Genomic DNA, 19,219 nt, shown 5'->3' on the forward strand with positions numbered 1-19,219 from the left:
CATACACCCACCACCCTCTGGATGAAGAGGTTTCTCTTCAACTCCGTTCTAAGTGGCCTACCCCTTGTTAAACTGTGTCCTCTGATTCAGGGCTCGCCCATCAGCAGAAACATGCTTCCTATCTCCAGAGTGTCCAATCCTTTAATAATCTTGTACATCTCAATCAGATCCCCTCTCAGCCTTCCAAACTCAAGCGTACACAAGCCCAGTCGCTCCAATCTTTCAGCGTAAGATAGTCCCGCCATTCTGGGAATTGACCTTGTGAACCTATGCTGCATTCCCTCAATAGCCAGAATGTCTTTCCTCAAATTTGGAGACCAAAACTGCACACAATATTCCAGGTGCAGTCTCACAAGGGCCCTACACAGCTGCAGAAGGACCTCTTTGCTTCTCTACTCAATTCCTCTTGTTATGAAGGCCAGCATGCTATTCGCTTACTTCACTGCCTGCTGTACCTGCATGCTTACTTTCAGTGACTGATGTACAAGAACACCTAGATCTCCTTTACCTAACTTGACTCCATTTAGGTAGTAATCTGCCTTCCTGTTCTTGCCACCAAAGTGGATAACCACACATTTATCCACGTTCAACAGCATCTGCCATGCATCTGTCCACCCACCTAGCCTATCCAGGTCACCCTGTATTCTCCTAACATCCTCCTCACATTTCACCCTGCCACCCAGCTTTGTGTCATCAGCAAATTTGCTAATATTACTTTTAATACCTTCATCTATATCATTAATGTACATTGTAAAAAGCTGCAGTCCCAGCACTGATCCCTGCGGCACACCACTGGTCACTGCCTGCTATTATTCTTACTTTCATTATCACTATTCTCTGTTTCCTGTCAGCCAACCAATTTTCAATCCATGTCAGTATTTTGCCCTTAATACCATATGCCCTAATTTTGCTCACTAACCTCCTATGTGGGACTTTGTCAAAGACTTTCTGAAAGTCCAGGTGTACTACATGCACTGGATCTCCCTTGTCCGTCTTCAGAGTTACATCCTCAACAAATTCCAGAAGATTAGTCAAGCATGATTTCTCCTTCATAAATCCACACCAACTCTGACCTATCCTGTTACTGCTATCCAGATGTGTTGTAATTTCATCCTTTATAATTGACTCCAGCATTTTTCCCACCACTGAGGTCAGACTAACTGGTCTATAATTCTGTTTTCTCTCTCCCTCCCTTCTTAAAAAGTGGGACAACATTAGCCACCCTCCAATCTGCAGGAACTGATCCTGAATTTATAGAATATTGGAAAATGATCACCAATGCATCCACGATTTTTCCCAATCTACCTGCATGTTGAAATCCCCCATAACAACTGTACTAATATCTTTGCGACAGGCCAATTTCAGCTCCTTATTCAACTTACACACTACATCCAGGCTAATGTTTGGGGGTCTGTAGATAACTCCCGTTGGGGTCTTTCTACCCTGAGAATTTCTCAGTTCTTGCCATACTGACTGTGCATCCCCTGATTCTAGGTCCCCCCGTGCAAGGGACTGAATATCATTCCTTACCAACAGGGCTACCCCACCCCCTCTGTCAGTTAGTCTGTCCTTATGATAGCACGTATACCCTCGAATATTCATTTCCCAGGCTCTGTCCACTTGAAGCTACATCTCAGTTATCACCACATCATCGTAACTGCCAATTTCCAAATGAGCCTCAAGCTCATCCACTTTATTGCTCATGCTTCGTGCATTCATATTTAATATTTTTAATTTGTTACTCCCCTCACCCTTCCTATCAATCCCTATTTCACTTGACCTTACGGCATGATCCTTTTCTTTTGAGTTTTCTGCTCCATTGATTCCATTGTCTTTCTTGACTTCACTTGTTCTAACTTTCTTCTTAAACTTCCAGTTTGTCCCCTCTACCCCCCCCACCCAACTATTTAATTTAAACGCAGCTGTGTTGCAGTGGCAAACCTACCTGCCAGATTGCTGGTCCCCTACCTATTAATGCGCAACCCGCCCCTCTTGTATAATTTATCCTTACCGCTAAACATCAGCCTCTCATGCTCGAGGGAAAATATCTCTGGCCTATTCAGCCTCCCCCTGTAGCTCAAACCCTCCAACCCTGGCAACAGCCTTGTAAATCTTTTCCAACTCCTGTCAAAGTTTCACAACATCTTTCCTCTAGCAGAGAGACCAGGACTGAATGCAGTATTCCGAAAATGATCTCACCAATGTCCTGTACAGCTGCAACATGACCTCCCAACCCCTATACTCAATGCTCTGACCAATAAAGGAAAGCATCCCAAATGCTTTCTTCACTATGTTCCTGAGACTCCGCTCTCAAGAAACTATGAACCTGCACTCCAAGGACTCTTCGTTCTACAACTTAACATTTGTATAAGTACATGAATAGGAAAGGTTCGGAGGGATATGGCCCAATCTAGGTGGGACTAGCTTAGTTTCTGAATATAGTCAGCATGGACTAGTTGGACTGAAGGGTCTGTTTCTGTGCTGTCTGACTAACTATTCTGTACTGGTCTTGAAACCATTTTCTTGCCTTTTCCCACAAACATCCACTTCTTCGTTGTTCCAAAATCAGATGAGTTCAGCCTTGAATATATTCAATGATCCTCTAACTGCAGGGAGACATCCCCACTTCTGAACTCAATTCCTCTTGCTAATATACCACTTGCCTTGCTGACTGCTTGCTGCACCTGTCTGACAACTGGCAGTGACTGGTGTAGGAGAACGCTGAGGCCCCTTTGCACATCCACACATCATTCCTGATGAAGGGCTGGTGCCTGAAACATCAACTCTCCTGCTCCTCGGATGCTGTCTGACCTGCTGTGCTTTTCCAGCACCACACTTTTCTCTAGCATCGGAAATTCACCTCCTTTCTGCTTTTTTTTCCACAACAAAGGCTGTAACTTTACATTGTGGCACTCCATTTGCCATGTGTTTGCCAACTGTGGTCTTCTCTACATCGTGGAGACTGAACATAAACTTGGAGAATGGTTCGCCGAGCATCGCAGCTGGGTCCGCAGAAGCCGACTGAACCTCCCAGTCACCATCCATTTTAATTCCCCTTCCCAATATGACCGTCTTTGGCCTCTTCCATTGCCACAACAAAGCAAACTGCAAATTGGAGAAACAACACCTAATCTTGTGCCTGGGCAGCCTGCATCCCTGAGGATCAACATTGAGTTCTCCAATTTCAAATCACCTCCCTTCACCACTCTGGAAAAAGGTGGTGAGAAAAGAGAGTACCGTGCTCAGAGATGTTGGACAGGGGAAGGGCATTGCAGTCTGGGGTGAAGCTCAATCTTCATTCAGAGAGAGAGAGGAGAGCAATAGCAGCTTCAGAAGCTCATGGTCCAACTTCTGCATTTAGACAATGGGGGGGGCTCTGATAGGCAGGAGGACAATTCGAACTCTGGACTCCTCCCGTGGGTTAAACTTGTATGTCTGATGATCTTGCTCTATGGGTTATTGACTGTGTACATTACGCAACTCATGGTGGTGTCCGTTCAGTCGCCCTCTTTCTCCTGACGGCTTGGTGGCATCCCCGCCTCCAACAACGAGCTCAAAGGGTTAGCGGCCAGTGTGTTATTTGTCAGGAACATAACCCCGGAAAAGGCTTGCCTTGCACTCCGGGTAGAACTCCCTTGCCGGAGGGTCCCTTTGAGACACTTCAACTGGACTTCATTGAGTTGCAGAAATGTCAGTGCTATAAATATATTTAGCTTATTGTTGATGTTTTTTCTAAGTGGATTGAAGCCTACCCTTCCCCTAACACTGCTGCTGAGACTGTGAAGATTTTGCTTAAGGAAATTATTCCCTGCTTCGGTATACCTGCGTGCATTAGCTCGGACAATGGATCGCACTTTGTTGGTAAGAGTAATGAAGAACTCTTGATAAAGTACAGATTTGAGACGGCCCAAGGAATTCCTTATGAATTCAACTTGCAAGCCTCTCTTGGTTCATCCTGGAGACCGTACCTTTGGTAGTCTGGAATTTTACAAAAACTCTTGCAGACAGTTTTAGTTGAATTTTAATCATTCCTTTCCTTTACTAATAGCATCACTGTTACAACATAACCCTGATACCTATAAGCCAGGCTAACTGGATTCTAATAACCCAGGAGAGTAGGACATTGTTCTTCCTTCAAGAGCCCTGGCAGGCTACTCTGTTGTACTATCACAAACAGACTACCTTTATAGCTGAAAACGTGTTGCTGGAAAAGTGCAGCAGGTCAGGCAGCATCCAAGGAGCAGGAGAATCGACGTTTCGGGCATGAGCTCCTGCTCCTTGGATGCTGCCTGACCTCCTGCGCTTTTCCAGCAACACATTTTCAGCTCTGATCTCCAGTCCTCACTTACTCCTAGAAGACTACTTTTATACACAAGTTTACAAAGGCTATACTGTCACAAACACAAAAAGTTAAGAAAAGCACTGCATGTTCTGAACTAGACAGATAATAGTGAAGGACAATAATTCAAGGGAGAAGTCAATTTGTAGCGAGTTTCATTTTGAGGTCAGAATCAAACATTGTTATTAATTTCACAAAGGAACAGCCATGAATGTTATCACTCGGTGTCCTGTTTATACAGATTTACTGATGTTCAGGCAAACGTTCTTCATTGTCTTACTCTCCCTGCCTATTTTCTATTGTGCAGCAAATGTGTTGTATAATTCAAAATTAAACATTTTAGTCAAAATGCTTAAGGACAATGAGACCTCCTACAGTACTGTATGAGCCCTCCTGCAACCTGTTTGCTGATGTCTTTTAACTCTACTGCAGGATCATATGAGAATTGCTTCAATGGAACCAGCTATGGGTGTGTATGTTCCACATAACATCTCCTGCCCATTTGAGACTTGTCTCACCCACTCCTGTAAGACAAAGGGGCCATATACCTCCTGCCCGTATAGATAAACAGCTTGCGTTCCACTGGCTGGGATACAGCAGGCCTTATGCGGCATAAGTAACCATACCCATCTCCATGTACGGAATCCTTCCCTTGCGCAACATAACTTCCCAACTCATCTACTCAATTAAAGGATGGAGAAAGTTTTCAAAACCCACAAAAGACACTGGAGAAAGAATGGAGGAACATTTGCGGGTCAGCTTGGACATCAGGGCGGGGGGATGGGAATGAGTGAAGGAAGCTGAATGTGCTGGAGCCAAGGTGGAGGAAGAACAGAGGATGCATAACCGGCTTGAAGCTGCAATGAGGAATATTGCATGTGCTGTACTTGTACCTGTTGCAGTTACTGGTGGGAATCGGGTGCATTTTAAACATAAAAACAGAAAAAATGTCCACCCCCTTTCCAATCTCTATCCTTCAATCCCTCTTCACTGGGGTAATTAAGAAACCTACCTGAGTTTGCGGAGACTGCTCCCTCCCTGAATTCACTCCAGTTGCAACAAAAGAAGAGACTTCTCCGCCTCTCGTCTCTCCGGCCCTCCCAGGATGAGGAGTTGCCCAGAGGGAGGGAGTGTCACTCAAACTGACAGGGCCACTTCTGTCTTGTGACGCCATTAAAGGGGCGGGGCGAGGTGGACAGCAGGCCACCTCACTGCACCTGTGCAGCCCTGCGGCAGAAGAGGAGAATCCCTTCCCTTCAGGGAATTCCCACAATGTGGAAGCAGGCTACTCTGACCCACGAGTCCACACTGACCTTCCCAAGGGTAACCCACCCACACCGATTCCCCCACCGCTCTACATTTAACCCGGAGTAATACACCTAACCTGCACACCCCTGGATATTATGCGGAATTTGGCATAGCCAATCCACCCTAACGTGCACATCCCTGGGTACTATGGGTAATTTAGCATCACCAATCCACCCTAACCTGCACATCCCTGTGCACTATGGGTAATTTAGCATAACCAATACACCCTAACCTACACATACCTGGGCACTATGGGTAATTTAGCATGACCAATCCACCCTAACCTGCACATCCCTGGGCACTATGGGTAATTTAGCATAACCAATACACCCTAACCTACACATACCTGGGCACTATGGGTAATTTAGCATAACCAATCCACCCTAACCTGCACATCCCTGAGCACTATGGGTAATTTAGCAATCAATCCACCCTAACCTACGCATACCTGGGCACTATGGGTAACTTAGCATGATTAATTCACCCTAACCTGCACATCCCTGGGCATTATGGGTAATTTAGCATGACCAACTATGAGTGATTTGGCATGACCAATCCACCCTAACTTGCACATCCCTGGGCACTATGGGTAATTTAGCAGGGTCAACCCACCCTAATCTGGACAAAGTTAAATATCACACAACACCACGTTTTGTCCAACAGGTTTCTTTGGAACCAGCAGCTTTCGGAGTGCTGCTCCTCCATCAGGTGGTTGTGGAGAATAATATCACAAACACAGAATTTATAGCAAAACATTTCAGTGTCCTGCCACTGAAATGATATATTGAACAAACCTGGATTGTTAAATTTTACATCTTTTCAAATGGGTTGCAGGTATCAATACTGTGTAAATCCCACATCTTCTGTCTGTCACCTTCTCAAGATAACTCAAGGTTTTATAGCAAAATGTGACATCTCAGCTCAGACAATGCATTAAAGGTGTGAGGTCAGAGTCTTCTGTGTCCCAATCTTGAGTCAGTCTGATTCTATTTCCAAAACAAAATTCACAAAATATTACATGTATTGACTGCCTGCAGATTGTGCATTTTTTGAGCAAAATAGAATGTATCTGCAAGTTTAATTCTGCAGATACACATTCACTGCCATGGACTTCTATGTGTGCGTATGTGCATGAGCGAGGCAGATAGATAGAGTGAAAAAGAGAGAGAGAGAGAAAGGGGGAGAGAGAGTGGTGCAGGCAGACAGAGAGTGTGTTTGCTAACAACCTCCTTGCCTGGTCAGCCTTTTTCCCTGTCTACAACTTGCTTTTATAGAATCACCTCGCGTACATTGTTATGAATATTGTCTAATAAGAGTAGATGTATTTAGTCGATGAATCAAAACCATCCCAATGGCTGAAACAGCTGACACTCTAATGTTGGACAAGTGGGAAATATTTGCATCAGTTCACCAAAACTCTTCAGAGTTTACATTCATGGGTACGCCAAGCCTCAGCATTAGGACCGGGACATATTGGCGCTGAGATGGAAAGGCCCGTTCCTAGTCCTACTGGGTTACCCGGTCAGCAGTCAGGGTCAAGGGGAGGCCGCATGGACACACACAACACAATGCAAACGAGCGCCACCTCCTGGAGGCACACCAGAAGACCCCGTCAGAGACACATCTTCAGCCTTCATTCGTGAATGCCTCAGCCTGATCATTCTGCCTTTCACTGCACTCTTCCTTATCTTTCTTTCACTAACTATGTTTGATTGGGCCTGATAACCTCTAGTAAACAGAAATTACAGTTTAATACTTTTCTTTATGCACAGAAGGTCAACCACTCTGGCTGCTGGCTATGTGCCCATATCCCCATCCATCCCGAACTCATACCAAGCGAGCCCTTATGTAATTTGAGCAACTTGAAGCTTTCTTTCCCCCTGCCTTTGGAACTGCTCGATTGGAAATCAAAGTCACCCCGCAGACAATCCTGTGCTCGGCTCAGTTCACTGTTGTGGCCCTCCTCTCCAGTGATCTCCCAGTTGCCGAGATTTCCCCTTCCTGATTAAATCCCTGATGATGATTCCCAATCCCTGGAGCCTTCTGACCCTGTCCTTACTGAACCCGAGGACTAACAGTTCGATCTCCAAACACTACCTCCTGACAATCCCCCTGGCTCTGGGTATACTCCCCCTTTTGCTTACACCCCCAATCTCCTCTTTTTAATAAAAAAGGAGGGATTGTGGGAGAATTTGATCAAAATTGACACAAAACTGCGTGGAAGCCATTTTATCACAAAGCAATGTTTGGAGGAAAATGTAGCCTTTTAACAGAATGCTGTCTGAGCCCTGGCTAAGGAATTCTGTTTTGATAGCCTGACCTTGCAGCTGCAGGCTGTCTCTGTTCCTCAGACCATTAGACCGTGCTGCTTCATAGAATGATGGATTGGTTCTCTGTGTCCCTTATTAGTAATTCGAGCCTAGCTGAACATGCTGTATAAGAAAACATTCAGTTTTGCAGGCATTAGGAAGTGTAGGTCTGGACAATGTATGTGAACCTTACAATTGCCCCTCATTTGCATAATTAATGGAGAGTGGGGCTTGTGTTTTACATAAAACTTGTAACATTCTGTATTTTATTGGAATACGTCAGACTTTGTTTTGAACTAAGAGGTATTCCCCATGGCAATGAATAAAGCTAGTCAACTACTTTGCTTTAAACGTTTTGACACACAAGTTACTTTGCCCCAACAATACTAATAGTTACATATAGGGAGAGAGAATTCCTCAAGTAGGGCACTCTCAGGGTCCTGGGAGACCCCTATTTCTGGTTTACTTTCTAATGAAAAAACATTAAGCATTTATTTATTTCTCATTTTGTTTCATTTTTCTTGTTTGATTCCCTGCTCTGACTACACTCTATATCTGGATGGGTGACAGGCTGAGATTGTGGGTTGGCTTTCGATTGACTGAATGTTTTCTTAGTCTGGAAGCTGTAAAAGAGGCGTGAAAGCTTCAGCAGAAGTCCAGCAAAGCTGAGGACAGACCGACATCTTACTCTGTGGGAACAGGGAGATCAGAGGACAGAGAAATCAGGACCTGAAACCCAAGCTGACACCAGACTACTGTGTGCTCAGTGCTTTGGTGAGCAGTGCCAACCCTCTGCCTTTACCTCGCTTCCCATCTGACGACACCTCAATATCCAGGATCCAATCCTTGCCATCCTGAAGCCATGTCTCTGTAAGGAGTCTCAGACCATAATTATTCACTTCCAATGTGTGCAGTTAATTCATTCACTTTTGTTACAATGCAGCACACATTCAGACTCACCATGTATCATTTCAATTTTTGTGACATTAGTATTCAGTCTTGATTGCTGATACATTTCCTTTCCTTGTCCCTTTCTATTGTTCTCTGATGTTCATTTTCCACATCACTACATTGCTCACCAGCCATGATTTGGATTGGCCATGCTAAATTGGCCACACAGTGTCCAGGGATGTGCAGGTTAGGTGGGTTAGCCATGGGAAATGCAGGGTTATAGTTTCATAGTAATAGAAGCAGGAATAGGCCATTTGGCCCTTCCACCCTGCTCCACCATTCATTAAGATCATGGCTGATCTATCCATTGTCTGTGCTCCTCCTCCCTGCATTGTCCCAACTACCTTTAATTCCCAGACACAACAGAGACACTCAGTCTTGCAGATGTACTGATACCTGATAAACAACTTCTTTCCTTCCATGGGAATATCCTTCTCTTTGCAAGGACCAATTGCACACTTATCAGCTACTAACCATCATCGTCCAGACACTACGTCACTGGGCAAATTGACTTAGTTGCTCAATATCCTGCAATTAACAGTTTGCTAATTGTTAAATGACTGTAACCTATATAATCACATAACTCTCTGTTTCTCGTCGGAGTGACTTGTGACTATTAGGTCGACTTGGCTCTCCCCGTGAGCTCCCGAATAAACAGTCAATAACTCAACGTTTGTGTGTCATGATTACTTATCCAATACTTATTGGACTACTACGAACAAGTCACCCACAGCATAATCCATTTCCATCCCCAACATGGATCAAAACGCCATCCTTTTTTGCCAGACAAGTGAATGTGTCAAGCTCAGGAAACAAAGCCTGTCAAACATTAACAGGCACAGATCTAGACCAACCTTTTCCAGAGTCTGTCCCTTCCCCTCGATTGACTTTCTTTTTCCCTCAGCTCCTACAAACCAACAGCTGAACCCAAGGATGAGAAAAGAAATGGGAAAGGGGCGAGAAAAGAGAGTGCGGTACTCCCAGATGTTAAACAGGAAAAGGAAGATGCAGTATATACTGAAGCTCAATCTTCATTCAGCGAGAGAAGAGCTTCAAAAGCTCATGGTCGAACTTCCGCATTCAGCCAATGGCGGGGGTTTTAATTAGCAGGAGGACCAGACTCCTTCCGGTCCTCCTGGGATTCCCAAAGGTTGGTCGCACCGTCCATCAGAACGACGAAAGGCGGGGCCCCATTCCGATCTCACACATGCGCACCATGAACATTGCTCACAGCCGATAGAGGAGTATCTGGGTCACATAGGATTGTGGGTAGGACATCAGCCATGAAAGAGATAAAATCAAGAGTCCCATATGCCTTCTTAACCATCCTTTTTCATGTGTTCATGACGTACACGCCAGGAGCCAATCTTTAATCGATTTTCAATTGATACACTGAGTGAAACACTACAGGTGTTTAACTCGAAACTCTATTTCCAATTCAGTGTCAGTATATCGCTCTTTGACCGTCCTCAAATAATGACCAAATCAAAGCCCGACGTCTGTTCTACCTGAACGTTGATTTTTGTTTTAGTTTGCAGATTCCAACCTTTTATTAAAAGTTATTCATGGTACATGCGCATTGCTGGCTGGCCAGTATTTAGTTCTGCTTGAAAAGGTAATGGTGACCTGCCTTCTTCAACTGCTGTGGTCCACACGCTGTACGGTGACACATAATGTCCTTACGGAGGGTATTCCAGGATTCAGACCTAGCAACACTGGAGGAACAGCAATATATTTCCAAGTCAAGATGGTGAGTGGCTTGGAGGGGTACTTGCAAGAAGTTGTGTTCCCAAGTATCTTTAGCTTGATCCTTCTAGACGGAAGCGGTTGTTGGTTTGCAAGGTATTTTCTAAGGATCTTTGGTGAATTTCTGTGTTGTATCTTGTAGATCATATGCACTCCTGCTTCTGAACAGTCGGGCAGAGGGAGTGGATGTATGTGGAGATGGTGCCAATCAAGCAGGCGACTTTGTCCTGGATGGTATCAAGCTTTTTGAATGTTTTTGAAGCTGCACCCATCCAAGCTGGTGGGAGAGTAGTCCATTACACAGTTGACTTATGCCTTGTAGAAGATGGGCAGTGTTTGGGCAGTTTCTTGCCACAATATTCCTGACCTGTTGTCTGCTCTTGTTGCCATTGTGTCTGTTGTTAGTCTAGTTGAGTTTCTGGTCAATGGTAAACCCCAAGGATGTTGATAGTGGGGTGTTTAGTGACAGTAACACTGTTGAATATCACGGGGCAGTGGTCAGATTATCTCTTTTGGGGATGAGTCGTTGTTTGGCATTGGCGTGGCATTCATGTTACTTGCCACTCATCAGCCCATTGGATATTGTTAAGATCTTGTTGCATTTCAAACTGAACTGCTTCAGTTTGTGAGGAGTTGTGAACATTGTGCAATTATTGGTGAATATCACCACCTCTGACCTTATGATGGAAGAAGGTCATTGATGAAGATGGTTGAGCCTAAGACACTACCCTATGAATTCCTGCAGAGACGGTCCTGGAACTGAGATGACTGACCTCCAACAACCACAGCCATCTCTCTATGTGCCAGGTATACCTTAACAATTAAGATACACAACAATTATTTTAAAACAAATTGAAGGAATACATATGAGACACCCCTCTTCTGGGAGACGCCAGTGCAAGTTTTTCTGTTCCAGAAACAATCTGATAAATGTTGACTGTCATCAACTTTTTTGATCTTGGCCAGCCACAGCTCCCACGTCCATTCCCCCCATCACCAACAGCTCCCACTGTCTATTCTCCCCCGCCATCCACAGCGCCCTTTGTCCATTCTTTCCATTCCCAGCTTCTAGTCCATTCTCCCTCTATACTTCAAACAGCCTGACCATTCTCTCTCACGCAACCCTTTGCAACCCTGTCATTTCATTCCTCACCCTCAGCCTTCTGACCAGTCCTTCTACACACCCTCTGCCCCATCTATTCTCTCTCCACCCCACCCGCTGCCCCCATCTATTCTCTCTCAGCACACCCTCGTCCATTTCTATTCTTCCAGGCCTCCACCATCTCCTCTCTATCCATTCTCTCTCTCTCCCTCCCCCCACCATCTGCCACCCCCGCCCATTCTTTCTCCCCTGTTGTGGGGAAAAAAACACCAGGCTCGGATTCAGAATTGAGGTTCAATGACAGAGTTTATTGCACGAGGAAATACCGGGGCACCGGGGAGAGAAAGACACCAACAGCAGTGTCAGCTGCGAGACTTCTCTCGACCTGGAGAACACGTCAAGAAACTTTTATACATCTTGTGATACAATCGGTCAGGGATGGGAATATTGTCTTTGTAACATGATTTGTTTATGGTAATCATTATAGAATCGTTGATAGTTTCGGTACAGTCTTTGTCAGTTCAGGCACAGCCTTTGTTAATTTCCGCACAGTCGTTGTCAGTTTCAGTGCAGACATTGTCCATTTCAATGTCTGCGTGGAAATCCATTGTTGTAGTAATGGGCGCTAATTGCTCTTCCTGAGAAGGAGGATTCCTGCAGCCCTGGCTATTAGCATTTGGTATTGAGTCTGTATAAAGCTGTTAGCACTTCTATAATGGGTGTTGGCTGGAGCCAGACACTTCGGCGGGCAGTGTTCATTACTCATGTGTATTCTCTCCCCCACCCGCCTAAAACTAATCAACTGGGTTGTGAGTCCATTGTGCTGGCATTCTGGTGGCCCCAGGCAGTGTCTGTATCAGCTCTGCTGTTTCTCTCCATATTGTGATCCAGCGGCCATCTTGTGTGTCAAGTTGGCTAACTGATGGCTCAGTGATCATCTTGTGTATCAGTGTGCCTAGTATCACCCTGCCCTGTGCCATCTCCCACTTCTCCGCCACGCCCACTCTCTCCCCCGCCCAATCTCTCTGTCAACCCCACTTATTCTCTCTCTCTGTTCCCCCCCCCCACAGTTTCTCTCTATCCCCTCCATTTTCTCCCTCTCTGTCCCCCATCCATTCTGTCTCTTTTCTCCCCAGCCCTCACCACACCCGTCCTTTCTCATGCCTCGAACCAGCTTTGACCGCTGTATTAAGCCCTTCAAAGGACACACACACACACAGAGAATGGATGGTGATGACTCTACCTGGGAGTCGGGAAGGGTGAGAAATGGAGAAAGTGAGGACTGCAGATGCTGGAGATCAGAGCTGAAAATGTGTTGCTGGAAAAGCGCAGGTCAGGCAGCATCCAAGGAACAGGAGAATCGACGTTTCGGGCATAAGCCCTTCTTCAGGAATACTCCTGTTCCTTGGATGCTGATCTTCAAAATTGAGAATGCCTAAAATGATATCTTCAGAAACATTGTTAAAGTCAGAAAGCACATTCAAGTTTTTCAAAGAGCTGCTGAAATCTTTCTGAAACTTTCACTGAAATAAACATAGTCAGGCCACAGCTCAGGAGAGGATGGGAGGTGTGAATGGGCGAAAGTGAGGACTGCAGGTGCTGGAGATTAGAGTGGTGCTGGAAAAGCACAGCTGGTCAGGCAGCATTTAAGGCTTTTGTCTGAAACGTCGATTTTCCTGCTCCCTTGGATGCTGCCTGATCTGCTGTACATTTCCAGCACCACTCTGATCTTGACTGTAAGGGGTGAATGGCCGAATGAAGTTGTTCCAACTATCTAGAAATAGCGTCACAGAGCACAGAAACATGCCCTTCAGTCTATGCCTACCAGATATCCTGAATTAATCTAGTCACCCATTTGCCAGTATTTGGCCCCTTATCCCTCTGAATCTGTCCTATTCATATCCCCATGCAGATGCATTTTAAATATTATCATACGTACTAGCCTCCACCAATTTCTTTGGCTGACACGCACCCCCGTCTGTGCAAAAAGGTTACCCCTCAGAAACCTTTCCCCTCTCACCCAAAACCCGTGCCCTCCAGTTCTGGACTCGCCCCCCAACGTGGTGAAAAGACATACAAAAGTTGAGCAGCCAGACAGAATTCAAAAGCAATGAAGTGTCGAACCACAGCGAAAAAACAAATTGTGCCTCTACCCCTTATTTACCCATTGGCATTTGGACTCTTAAAATCTGACAGGAACACCAGCATCCCCAGTGAGCATACTGCGCATGTTATCCGGTGTCAGCAACGCAGTGCACATGCCCACCGGTGTCAGCAAAACTCTGGCCATGCTCATCGCGTTCCGCAAAAAAAGGCCCGCGACCTTCCTTTGATGGCCCAGTAGGGAACCCTGGAGGACCGGAAGGAGACTGGTCCTCCTGCCAATCAGAGCCACCCCATTGTCTGAATGCGGAAGTTGGACCATGAATTTCTGAAGCTGCTACTCCTGCTCCTCTCTTTCTGAATCAACATTGAGCTTCACCCAGACTGCAGATTCCTTCCTCTGTCTAAGATCTGTGAGTACGGCACTCTCTTTTCTCGCCCTCTTTTCCGTTTCGTTTTCATTCTGGGATTCAATTGTTGATTTGCAGCAACTGAAAGGAAAGAGAGTGAACCCAGGGAAGGGACAGACTCTGGAAACGTGGTCGAGGTCTGTGTCTCAATTGGCAAAATAGACAGACAGGAGGCTGGAAGGACACAGCAAACCAGGAAGCATCAGGAAGTGGAGAAGTTGATGTTTCGGGTGTAACTCTTCTTCAGGACTGGGGATGGGTGCTGGGGCAGTGGGCTAAAGTGGGGATAAGTGAAGACAGGGAGAGGGTACGGCCTGATGAGTCAATGGGTGGAAGAAATCAGCTTCGTGAAAGGGAAAAGTGGAAATGAGGGGCACGGGGCTGAGAAGGGAGTCGGGGGATGGAAAGGGAGGTTATTTGAAATTGGAGAACTTGATGTTGAGTCCTACAGGCTGTAGGCTTCCTGGGCAGAAGATGGGGTGTTGTTCCCCCAATTTACGGTTTGGTTCGTTGTGGCAATCGAGGAAGCCTAAGATGTTCTTGTCAGAAAGGGAGTGGGAAGGGGAATTAAAATGAGTGGCGACTGGGAGGTCTGGTCAGCCTCTGCGGACCCAGCTGTGATGCTAGCCAAACTGTTCCCCAAGTTACACTCGGTCTTCCCGATGTAGAGAAGACCACAATTTACAAACACGTGATAAATGCAGTATCTCAATGTGAAGTTATAGCCATTGCTGTGAAAAAAAAGCAGAAAGGAGATGTATTGTTTAAATGGTGATATATTGGGATGTGGAGCAAGTGAGAACTGCAGATGCTGGAGATTAGAGTCAAGGTGTGGGGCTGGAAAAAGGTAGTAGGTCAGGTAGCATCCGAGGATCAGGAAAGTGGACATTTCGTTCCAAGCATTTCATCAGGAATGATGTGTGGATGTGTAAAGGGGCCTCAACATCCTTCTACACCAGTCACTGCCAGTTGTCAGACAGGTGCAGGTGAAGAGCTTTTCCCTGAAATGTCGATTTTTTTTCCTGTTCCTCAGATGCTGCCTGACCGGCTGTGCTTTTTCAGCATCACTCTAATCTCAACTCTGATTTCCAGCATCTATAGTCCTCACTTTTGCCTGGACAGGTGCAGCAAGCAATCAGCAAGGCAAAGGGTATATTAACAAGAGGAATTGAGTTCAGAAGTGGGGATGTCTTCCTGTGTTAGGGAGTCATTGAACATTATTCAAGGCTGAGTTCATCTGATTTTTGAACACCAAAGAAATGGATGTTTCTGGGGGAAGTCAAGTAAATGATTTAACACCAGTATAAAACAGTTACAGAGTCAGACACCAACAGAACCAGACCCTTTAGTCAAACTAATCTAAGGCGGACTATATTCGCAAACTAAACTAATTCCACCTACCTGTGATTGGTGCATATTCCTCCGAACCTTTCCTATTCATATACTTATCCAAATGTCTTTTAAATGTTGTTACTCAACCTGCATCCACATTCATTCCACATACAAACCACTCTGTGTTAAAAGAAAAGTGCCCCCCCTGCCTTTTTAAAATCCTTTCTCCTCGCACCTTCAAGTTTGCTGCCTAATCTTGAAACCCCCACCTTAGGGAAAGGATACCAGCGGTCACCTCATCTCTGCCCCTCGTGATTTTATAAACCTCTGTCAGGTCACCTCTAAACCTCCTGTGATCCAGTGAACAAGCCCCAACCTATTCATCTCGATGGTTGTGAATCTGCCGATAATCTGTTGAATGTTGGTGCAGGCTTGAAAGACCAAACAGCCTACTCCTGCTTCCAATGCACTCTGTGTGTCCAGGACAGCAAGAGAACATAAGGCATCGGAGCAAAAATTGGACCATTCAAGGTTTGCTCTGCCATTCAATCATGGCTGATAGGTTCCTCAGCCACATTCTCCCACTTCATCTCCGTAACCCTCCATCACCTTGAGACTCAAGAACGTCTCCATCTCAATCTTAAATTTCCTCAGTGACCTGGCCTGCACAGCCTTCTGTGGCAGTGAATTCCATAGATTCACCACTCTCTGGCTGAAGAAGTTTATCCTTATCTCCATTCTGAAAGGTCTTCCCTTTACTCTAAGACTGTGCCCACTGGTTCTAATCCCTTCAACCAATGGAAACACCTTTCCAAATTCCACTCTGTCCAGGCTGTTCAGTATTCCTTGTTTCAATTAGGTCTCCACCCTGAGTGTGGGCCTGTTAATTAGCATGAAGCAGACCCTTCAGGATGAGGTCCAGCAGGGATTAGGTTCAGCAAACTGAGAATGGAGAGAGTATGTGGGGTGGAGATTTTCAACTTCAAAGGAATAAGAGAGTAAACAGAGTTCACTATGAATGAGAATTGATCAGGTGAGCTGATGGGCCAAGAAGTGGCAGTTTAGTTTAAGAGGTGTGTAGTTTGCATTTTGGTCAAGCAATCCAGGTAGGACTGACACCGTTAAGGGGGATGTTGCAGAACAAAGAGACCTTGGAGTGCAAGTTCATAGTTCCTTGAAAGTGGAGTCACCGGTAGACAGGATAGTGAAGAAGGTGTTTGGTATGCTTTCCTTTATTGGTCAGAGCAGAGAGTACAGGAATTGGGGGGTCATGTTGCAGCTGTGTAGGTCCACATTTGGAAGACTGCATTCATTTCTGGTCTCCCTGTTATAGAAAAGATGTTGTGAAACTTTGAAAGGGGTTCGAAAAGATTTTTAAGGCTCCTGTCAGAGTTGGAGGGTTCGAGCTACAGGGAGAGACTCAAATGGCTGGGGATATTTTCCCTAGAGCACTGGAGGCTGAAGGGTGACCTTATAGACGTTCGTAAGGGGCATGGATAGGGTGAATACCCAAGTTACTTTTGCCAAAGTAGAAAGGTCCAAAACTAGAAAGTATATGTTTGAGGTGAGGGAGAATTTTAAAAGGCATTTGGATGGGTACATGAAAAGGAAGGGTTTTGAGGGATATGAGCCACATGCAGGCAAATTGGATTAGGTTGATTTAGGATATCTGTTTGGCCGGACAAGTTGGACCAACTGGGCTGTTTCCGTGCTGTATGACTCAAATCTTTGGTGAAAGCAGAAGTGTGATTTTGAAGGCTGGAGTTTCAGAGCAGATTTCAAAGATGTTTTGCCCTTAATGGGAACAGAAGAAGTTACAATGAAATCTTGCAGTTGTGAGACAGCAACTGAATGAGTGAGTACATCCAGGATTTTGGTGGAAAGTGGGGATTCATTGCACTGTGGGGATGAAGCTCTACCTATTGATTAATTCACGCTGGTGAATGAAACCAGGCCTCAAGATTAGGAGTACTAAATTTAGGACAGAGATGAGGAGGAACTGCTTTTCCTGGAGAGTAGTGAATCTTTGGAATTCTCTGCCCAAAGAAGCAGTCGAGGCAGCTTCATTAAGTATATTCAAGACACAGTTGGATGGGTTTTTGCAATGGTAGGGGAATTAAGGGTAGTTGGGACAATGCAGGGAGGAGGAGCTAAGACAATGGATAGATCAGCCATGATCTTAATGAATGGCGGAGCGGCTGGATGGGCCAAATGGCCTACTCCTGCTTCTATTACTCTGAAACTATAACCCTGCATTTCCCATGGCTAACCCACCTAACATGCACGTCCCTGGACATTATGGCTAATCCTAATCAAGGCCAGTGAGTAATGTATTGATGTGGAAAATGAACATCAGAGAACAATTGAAAGGGACAAGAAGAGTAAATGTACCAGCAATCAAAACTAGATTCTAAAGATCACAAAAATTGAAACTAAAAATGGTGTGTCTGAATGTGTGTGCATTGTAACAAAAGTGAATGAATTGACTACATACATTGAAGTGAATAATTGCAATCTGACACTCCGACAGAGACATGGCTTCAGGGTGACAAGGATTGGATCCTGAATATTGAGGGTATCCTCAAATGGGAAGTTAGGTAAAGGTGGAGGGTTGGCACTGCTAATCAAAGCACTGATCACAGGGTAGTCTGGTGTCAGCTCAGATTTCAGGTCCTGATTTCTCTGTCCTCTGTTGATCTCCCTGTTCCCTTCTACACCTTCTGGAACAATAAAACATTCAATCAATCAAGCCCCAACCCACAATCTCCCAGCCTGTCAACATCCAGGCACAGTGTAGTCACAGCAGGGAATCACACAAGGAAAATGAAACCAAATTTGAAATAAATAGGTGCTTGTGTTTAATGTTTGTTCATTAGCAAGTAAACCAGAAATAGAGCTCTCCCAGGATTCTTATACTGCCCTATTTGAGGAATTCTCTTCCCCCTTATATCTAACTATTAGTACCCAGCTATGATTTACAACAATACTTACACCAACAGAAGTAAGGCATGTGTTCTCAAATAGGTAGAGACATACAGGATGGAAATAGACATTTTTCTCTCTCATGACCCCACCGCACCGCACCGCACTACACTTCACTTGCAGAGCTGGTCTAAAATGTCACTTTTTGTTATAAAACTTTAAGTTCTCTTGAGAAGGTGCCTTACAGGTAGTTCTGGGATTTGCATGTTAATGATGCCTGCAACCCAATCAAAAAGATGAAAGACTGAACAATCCAGGTTTGTTCAACATGTCATTTCAATGACATGGACACTGTCATGTTTTTCCATAAATTCTATGTCTTATGACCTTATTCTTGACAACCACCTAATGAAGGAGCAGCGCTCCAAATGCTAGTGCTTCCAAACAAACCTGTTAGTCTCCAACCTGGTGTTGTGATTTTTAACTTTATCTATTTTAGGGGGGGATTTGCAATACAAAATTATCCATAGTGTGTAGGGATGTGCAGGTTAGGATGGATTGGCAGTTCTAAATTACCCATAGTGCCCAGGGATGTGCAGGTTAGGTGCATTAGTCAGGAGCGTTAATATTGTTAGAAACAAGTTTAATAAAATTTAGACGAGACCACCAAAACTGAAAACAAGACAATTTATTCTAC

This window comes from Chiloscyllium plagiosum, unplaced genomic scaffold (genome assembly GCF_037043375.1).
Source record: "Chiloscyllium plagiosum isolate Xiang-an unplaced genomic scaffold, Cpla_swu_hap1 HiC_scaffold_27, whole genome shotgun sequence".
NCBI lineage: Eukaryota > Metazoa > Chordata > Chondrichthyes > Orectolobiformes > Hemiscylliidae > Chiloscyllium > Chiloscyllium plagiosum.